Consider the following 8,665-nt stretch of genomic DNA (forward strand, 5'->3'; position numbering starts at 1 on the left):
CTCGCTTCTTTCGCGTCCCTCCTGACCATTATCAACCCCCCTCCTCCCGTCCCATTCCGTCCCAGTTGTGTCCTGGCGAACATGCAGTTGCTATTCTTGACAATCACCGTTAGAAATCATTCTCCTGAAAGCGGGGAGGAAGGGGCTGCCAAGGTATTCTGAATAATCTCCCTGGAGCAGGCAACACACGGAGGGGTCCCAGCACTGGGCCAACTGCAACTTTTCAGGAGCCAGGCTTTTTCACCAAGTCAGATCCAAACACCCACTGCGCTTCGGGTTCTCCTGGATCTCCCCGTCCCCGTCCCCCCAGTCTTTTTCTTAGGCTGCTCTTCTCTTCCTTCCCCCAAGTAAATTCCTTGAGAACATCAGGTGGCAGCTAAGCATCTTCTCCAAAGAGCTCCGCTGTTTACTCAGGTTTCTCCATTTTAGACACCAATTAAATAAGCTGCTCAGGAGGGATAAAAGTACCCCAGTTGTTCTGTTCATGCTCAGAAAATCATCATCAGGGCTTCTGATTTTGGAAAGTTCAAATGAAGTGTAACTGGAAGGAGGTCACAGGTGACTGACAAGTTCAAGCTACTTAGCTCAATTACCAAATAGCTTTATTTTCAAATTGTATTCAATTTGATTTTCCTGCCTCACCACAAATTAGTTTGAAGGGGAAAAAAACCCAAATGAAAGCAGACAATTTAAGCCAAATCCTATATACCATTATTTATTTGTAAAATCATTTTTGTGATATATACTCCCATTAATGTTTGTGGGGTTGCCAAATCTTTCCAAATTGATTTACAAATTCAGTCATCAAATAATTTCAAAGGCAGACCTATTAGGAGCAAACATAATTATATATTTTCAGAAGTTGTGGAGAAAAAGTTTCTAAATATTGTCACTTATTTACATTTGTTTTTTTATTTAAGCCTCTGGGCATAGTACAGAGATACACAGAATCTTATAAGGAGTTTGGAAAGTAATGTGCAATAATCCAGTGCTGAGCAATTTCTCTATAAATATGGATAAAGAATCAATTCATAAACACAGATATTCCTTCAGACTTAGTCTTAATTTAGCATTTTGTATGCATGCTCTTTTACATGTTATTTCAGAGCTTAACAAAGCTTTTCAAGTCAAGTCTTATACAGTCCATCTGGAATTGCTCTTTTTCTGTTTAATTTTCTTCCTCAGAAAAAAAATGTTAGGGGAACAACCCCCTCACCCCCCCCCTCCAGGTTTTCCCCCTTTTAGCATGTATATTAACTGTTACCATCAGTTTTTAATCAGGAACCATGTATAGCTAAATTTACACAATCCATTCTATGTTGTCTTTTTCAGAGGACAGTAAAACAAGTATAATTTACTTGTAAAGGGGATGTTGAAAAAACAAAAGCCCAAGTTAAAATCATGAAGTTCAAAAGAAACATACTGTTGACTATAGCCAGATTCTAGTCCATGTAGTTGACACTGGGTTTAGGCACTAAAATGTGATTCTGTTCCATCACCCTATTCAGGTCTCTGAAAATCCATTCATGCATCTATTTTGATAACAAACTACCATCCTGCCCTTATGATCAGTCACATAAAAGAAGAGAAGAGAACTCTCTGTGCCTATCTTTTGCATTAACTGTTTTGCATGGACCTGAGCAGGGTTCATGCAGGGTGGAATAGAATCATGCTTAGGTGCCTAATTCCACTTCTGCACCTAACAGATGGCATAGAATTTGGCCCTATCAGACCAGATCCGAAATCAGACTTCTCTACATAAAAAAGTGCCAGTTCATTCAAACCAGATCATTACCAAAGTTGTTCCACTTGGATCATTTTGTAAGCTTGGCTATATGAAGTGCAGTCCTTGTCAGTCTCAGTACAAGCTCCTTAGGCCTTGCAGCCTGAATAAGGTATTACCAGTAGCTAGTAAAGGGTTAAAATTCTGCTCATTTCACATAGGTTTATAGTATTCTTTTGCTAACTGAGATTTTCACTGCTTTATAATCTAGATAAAATGATGAATATTCAAGAAGTCCCCTTTGTGAGTCATATTTATTCCACAGAGTATACAAACATAGCTTTATCCTTTGAATGAAAAGGCAGACAAAGTGTTTTGAAAACAGAAACACTAAGGCCTATTTAAAAAACATAAGCAGTTGTTTTTTAAATACTCTGGAGTTTTCCTGAACAACTCTGATATACTCACATTCTTATCACAACTATTTTCTTTTTACAATTGTAAGTGGATATTCAACTTAAATTGATGCTTTATGTATATCCTGTCTCAATTTGTAATACTCCATTCTCTGTAAGGAGATAATTTGAAAAAAATACAAAAAAAGAAGAAAGATACCACTGACAACAATTTACTTAAATTCACAAACCTTGAAATTGATGCATCTCCTATCAATCATAGTCAGAAGATACAGTAAAACACATCCAACATTTGTATATCAAAAGTGGAACAAAAAAACCCTGGTTTGTTCAATTTAAATGTCCTTCAACATGTATTTTTATATGCTGATATTACTGGTTGCAGTTATTATGGGTTAGATTCCTCCTTATAAACACACATGAGGGTAACATCAAAAAATTAAAGTGCATACCATTTTACTGTACAGATGTTTGTTCTCACTCTGTTACTGACAATGAAATACTTATTAAATAATAATCAGGAGATATTGACTTCTCCATTTTGTCAATAGGAAGATTTGTTGGTCTGCGAGGTTAATATTGATGAGGCAGAGTGAGGCAAACATTTTATCAGGAGGGTAAATAAATCCCTATATTGACAATAAAACAAACTTAGTTTTAATATGGAAACTAATCTTTTTTTGTATTTAGTGGTTACAAAAATATCAGTGTAACCTATTAGCATATACATACGTATGTATGCTAATGCTGAAGTAAACACTTGACACTAGTTTTGTAGACCACAGTCCAAATATCTACCATAGGTATTTAAAACTAAGCTCAGATGATTCTGTGTACTTGTGGCCTTTAGTCATGCTGTATGTTTATTTTAAGCAGACTGTGTTCATCTAAGAATGAAGCATTTCCTTTAAATGCTACTGGATCATTATTTATGTCCTCAATATTCTTCATACTAAGGAGATTTCTGTTCTGCCTGAGTATTGCTCTTTTTTCAATAAGATGAATTCTTCTGTCAAAATATTATTTTTGGTTGTTGTTTCATCAGAATGTCAGTGAAAGTCTCCCCTCCTCTCTTTACCCTCTGCCACAGGAACACAATAGTGTACAAGCTTTGAACAATACCAGAATCCATTTAACTTGATAGGTCTGGCAGAAGAAGGTACTTTTTGTTCATTATTTTCCTTAGATTTCACTTCATTCTATTTAAGAAAGCTCAGTGCGGTTTACTGTAGAAGAATCCACCATTCCATCAGTCAGTTGAGTCTCTCCCAATTTTTAGTATTTATTTTATGATTTATCATTATAATCTGTGATATTTATGAGGGTGACCATGTGTGACTTGGATCTCAGTTTTCTGTGTAGATATTAAAATTAAATGGCCTAGTGTTTAAAGTGATAAATGACAATACATCCAAGAAAAGCCACAAATAACAGTTGTCAACCTTCCAGTTTTTGATCACTCACTAGGGCCCTGCTTCAGAAATCAGATCTGTACAGAATCAAAGCCCCACAGAGTTTAGTGGGACTGTCCACAGTCATAAGAGTGCGCCTATATGAGACTTACTGCTCTATGGTCACATAAAGATTAAAATAATATTTTGGCAGCCCTTGTGAAAGGAGATGGAGAACTCAGTCCAGTTCACGGTGCACAAAAAACACCACACACACATATGTATCAAAAACAACCCATATAGCTGGGAATAGTGTTGACGGCCTTAGCAGAAACACCAAAGTTGAAGTGGTCGTCAAGAAAGATACTAATTACAAAAGTGGGTGTTTTCTTTCATGCAGCATTTGAGCACTTCGATGGGGGCAGTGTAGGAAAGTTTGTATCATTACTGTTTGTGCTGAATCTCTTCTAGGAATCCTAGTTCCCAGGGCTGACAGTCTGTTGGCCACTACAGACAGCCATGCACTCACAGATTGATACTAGAAAATAATTAAAATGCAGGTGCAGGTTACCATTTATAAAACTTTTCCTTCTAATATTTCTAAAATGTGTATTTTTGAATGAAGAGGGGAGTAAGAATGTGGTTACTTTTCCTTTTCTCATATATCAGGTGTCCCCTTCTTATTTACAAATTTATTTGGTGTACCACCAGTACAAGCAGTATTAACCCCTTCTATCTATATCCCTGACAGAACCATGCACAGAGGCTTCATTAAAATGACTGTGGTTCTGTGCATTTACACAGCTCTGTCCATACAGGTTTTTTTACAGGTCAGGGGCCTGAAGGCCCATCAGCCTAGGTTTAATAAGGACATAATAGTTCAGGACCAGATTTGCCTACATTCTTTCCCTCTCTGCATTGGGTCTGGGCCTGGGGATTGCTGCCAAGAGTTGGGGGGCAAGGAGAGATGCCTGGCTCTGAAACCAGAGTGGATGTTTCCCCATCTCAGATGTGCGTATGTCCTTTCCCAGGACTTCACTCCCGAGAAGAAGCCAGCAGCCTAGGTTTAATAAGGACATAATGGGTCAGGACCAGATTTGCCTACATTTCCTCATTTACTCCAAGTCATTGATTCCAAATTTCTACTCAGCTGGATCAAGATTGGAAGAATCTAACTTCCAGTGACTGGGGGTCATTTTTGGATTCTGGATAATGATAGGCTGGATGTTCTATGAGGAACATCTTCTAACCACTGGTTTAACTAGCTATTCCTTGTAGTATACACCTATAAACAGATATTTTCGACTGAGGTATGTAAAAAGTTACCAAATAATCTAGGTGCTCTAGGATAACAAGTTTACCTGGGAAATACTGGCAAACAACATATAGAGGATCATAAAAGTATTATTGCTCAGCATTTCTTTGCAAGGGCATGGTATATTCCCTAAGGTGTAATAAGGGAGCTGTGCACCTGGGAAGTGGCAGCTCCTGACTCCCAGCTGCTGTTAGTGCTGCCAGCTGGCAGCAGAGATGGTGTATATTTTTTATGCCCTCTTCTTCCCCACCAGAAAGTGCTAGGGGATGATATCCTGGTCACTAAGGGACATTCCCCGTAAAGAGTACAGGAAGATACCTAATTCCTTGACCTGTCTGTATTTTCAGTACTGTAGGTCTGATAGCGGGATTTCTTATGGGGCAAATAATAGATGTAACAATTGCTCTGTCGGTAGGCTAAGCCGCATAAGAAAGAAGTCAGTAATTACCACGGGGCCTCCCATGCCTAGCTATATAAGTCACAAAATAGATTGCATGTGGAGAAAAGGCAACAAACTATGTAAACTGAGTACAGATAGTTCCCACATTGTGAAAACCCTTCTATAGTAAGAATGTTTGTCATGTGAAGGACACATGAAAAAGGATAATAAAAAAAAATGGAAAAAAGGAAATAAAAATAGGTTCCTTTGCAAGTAAAGAAGTCACAATAATATGGTGGCCTTACATCTATTTGTCTTTTAGACCCTATGCTGTTGATTAGAATTTTGATTCCACTAGAGGGGTTACAATTTTGTTAAGTTTCTGGATCTCAATTGTGCTGTCACGGGGTCATTCTTTCTGGTAATAAGGTAGCTAGTGGCCCCTGGGAGAAAGGGAAAACAATTGACTCTTGAAAGCAGAAATGTATACTGAAGTCTAGAGTAGGTTTTTGGCAGTAGACCAGGTCTTTTCTCATAGCATTTGTCATTGTAGCAATGAAAAAATTGTGGGAGCTCTACAAGCAGCCAAAAAAGGAAAACAGAACACAACAACAACAACAACAAAAAAGAACTAGATGTAATATATTTTGGAATTATATTTAAGAGCAGGTTGTTTTTTGTTTGTCACACTGTTGGTTCACTTGTTAAAGATGTGGATCCCATTAGATAGAAATATGTTGCTTATTTTAAAGCAAATGATTATCAAATGACTATACTTCAAAACATTTTTTTTGCTTTAATTTGAAGTGAAGTCATTTGAGTCTGAAACATATGCCTTTGCTAAATGCAGAATATTTTGTTGCCAAAAACAGACAACTTCATTTCGAGTCCACTGTTTGCAAGAATTGTTGATCCTGGATGTCACTGACAATCTGAGTCTTTATAGAGGTGAGGAGTAACATTTCTTTTATTACCATCAGTTTGGGGGTTTGTTTGTTTTTTTGGTTAGGCCAAAAATGAAGTTGATCTACAATCAAATTAACTAGTACAAATAAAACAGTGCCTTTGATTAGCTGTGGAAGTATTATGCCACTTATTACAACTGACTAGAACTCACGACTTGGCAAACAACCTGCATTTAAATCTGGATGTATTATTTATTGGTTCACAAACCAACCCAGTGGGTTGTATCACTTTATTACAGTGTATGTGTGTAATATGTGTGTGTGTACACACTGGCAAACACAGGTGTGTGATGTTGTGCGTATGTGTATGTGAATTGCATACTACCCATGCAACCCCCTTTATTGCTGATCTCAACCCTGCTGTAGATTTTGTGCAGACAAACTGCTGTATCTGCATGCTGTCAATTAGGAGAACTGGACCTAAGTCCTCTTTCAGGTGAGGATTATAAAACCTTCATGAAGGAGGTTTCCTACTGTAACTATTCTCATTACATAGAGGAAGAAGCTGAGAAGGAGAAAAATTAAACCATTTGTGCAAGAGTTTGCAGAGACATTTGTGGATTTGGAAATGGACTACTGCTTCTGGCTGAGGTCCTGCCTGCTCCTTGCCCACCTGACCTTATTGAGTGTGTAAAAATAATAATCTTATTGAAAATTTCACCTTTATACTGTCACCAGTGGTTTGTGAATGTCCCAGGAAAGGAAGTAAGGGGTTACCTAAAGTTATTTCTCCCACAGCAGTGGTGTAAGGGCCAATCACAATTCTTCCCTACTATTATCTTCTACCACTACCTCTCTTTGGGCATATAAAAATTAAAAATTGTATCTGTTGTGCATATCATTAAAAAGTCTCATCTGTGGTTTAAATAGATTCTAAGGCCAGAAAGTGTCATTCATATCCTTCAGTCTAACTGCCTGCCTAACATAAATCAAGATCCTTTGGTCTTTCTTGATCAACTTTGTTAAAGAACACAAATAAAATAGAGTTAGTTATAATATAGTTAAAATATTTAAGCTCAGTACCATGTACTCTAGGAAAATGAATGTTCCTTCAAGATTTCTACTTTTATAGTGTAGCAGCTAGATTTTGATTAATTTAAGAATAAATATATATAAATTTCTTAAGCCCATCCACAATGAGTAGCATTACAAACCACAGTCTGACTGTCAGGAATAACAAGCTAACAAAAAATGAAAACTAAATCTTGAAGTAAGACATAAGGCAAAGCAGAGAATAACATCCTCCATTGTGAACTGTCTCTCTGGTAGAGTGCCTAGGCAAAGTAATGCTATAACAGGGCACTCAATGGAGCCTAATAGCTCGTGAGGCAAGTGTGGTCAAGGCATGCATGAGAGTGATGTGGCCAGTACCACCTTTCACCAGACACATGAATAGCTGGTGCCTATTTTCAGTTGGGTTGACTGGGAGAAACCTTTAGCACAGGAATGGGCAGTTTTTTTGGCTGGACAACCACTTTAGGATTTTTGGTGAGCTGCTGTGGACTGTGGGGGGGCAGTGCTGACACAGCCCAACATGGTGGCAGTAGGGTGCTGACCTAGCCTGGTGCAGCAGGTGGTGGTAACTGATCCTATCTAGCCCAGATATTGCTCCCTGTCTGCCCCTCATCCACCACCAGAGGCACCAGACGGAGTGGGTGGGTGGGCAGGGTCTCCATGGAGACTGGCTCAGGACCCCCACAGGCAGGGTGCACTGGGCTGGGTGGATGGGGATGGGACTGCAGGCAGGTGGGGAGCAGTGTCCAGGAGTGGGATGGGACAGGCAGGGCCATGGGGAAGTGACAGCATGGGACCAAGGCCAGGGTCTAGGGAAGAGCTGTGATCTGCTCCCCATATATCCCTGCAACAGGTGCTCGTTCTGTGGGTAGGGACCTGTGGGGAGCAGATTGCAGCTCTGCCACAGCCCTGCGGTGTCACCACCCTGTGATCCTGGCCCCTACTTGCCTGTCCTGCTCCCGGATGCTGCTCTCCACCTGCCCACAGCCCCCTCCCATCTACCTGGCTGAGTGCACCTTGCCCAAGGGGGTCCCTGGCTGGTCTCCATGGTGACCCTGTCTTCCCACCCACCTGCTCCATCCAGCGCCCCTGGCAGTGGGTGTGGGGCAGATGGGCCAGGGTGTCCAGTCAGCAGGGTTGGGGCTGGCAGCAGTGGAGATATTAGCGTTGGCATATGGAAGGAGCTGCCAGGAAGTAGATTCTGCCCACCATGCTGCCCCTACTCCACTGTGTGCCTGGGGGTGACAGGACCAGCTGCATGCACCATGGCCCAGGCCGCCCCACACTAGAATTCCTTGGTGGGCTGGGTTCAGCCTGTGGGCCATATTTTGGACATGCCTGCTTTAGCACAAGTTAAGCAGTGAGGCTTTGAATTCATACCTTCTGGAGCCACAGAAGGCACTTTAACTGCTTAGCCACTGATGCAAGCAGCAGTAAAAGAGAACATGAAATCATTCCTCCA

This window comes from Alligator sinensis, unplaced genomic scaffold (assembly GCF_000455745.1).
Source record: "Alligator sinensis unplaced genomic scaffold, ASM45574v1 scaffold36_1, whole genome shotgun sequence".
In the NCBI taxonomy this organism is placed as follows: Eukaryota; Metazoa; Chordata; order Crocodylia; family Alligatoridae; genus Alligator; species Alligator sinensis.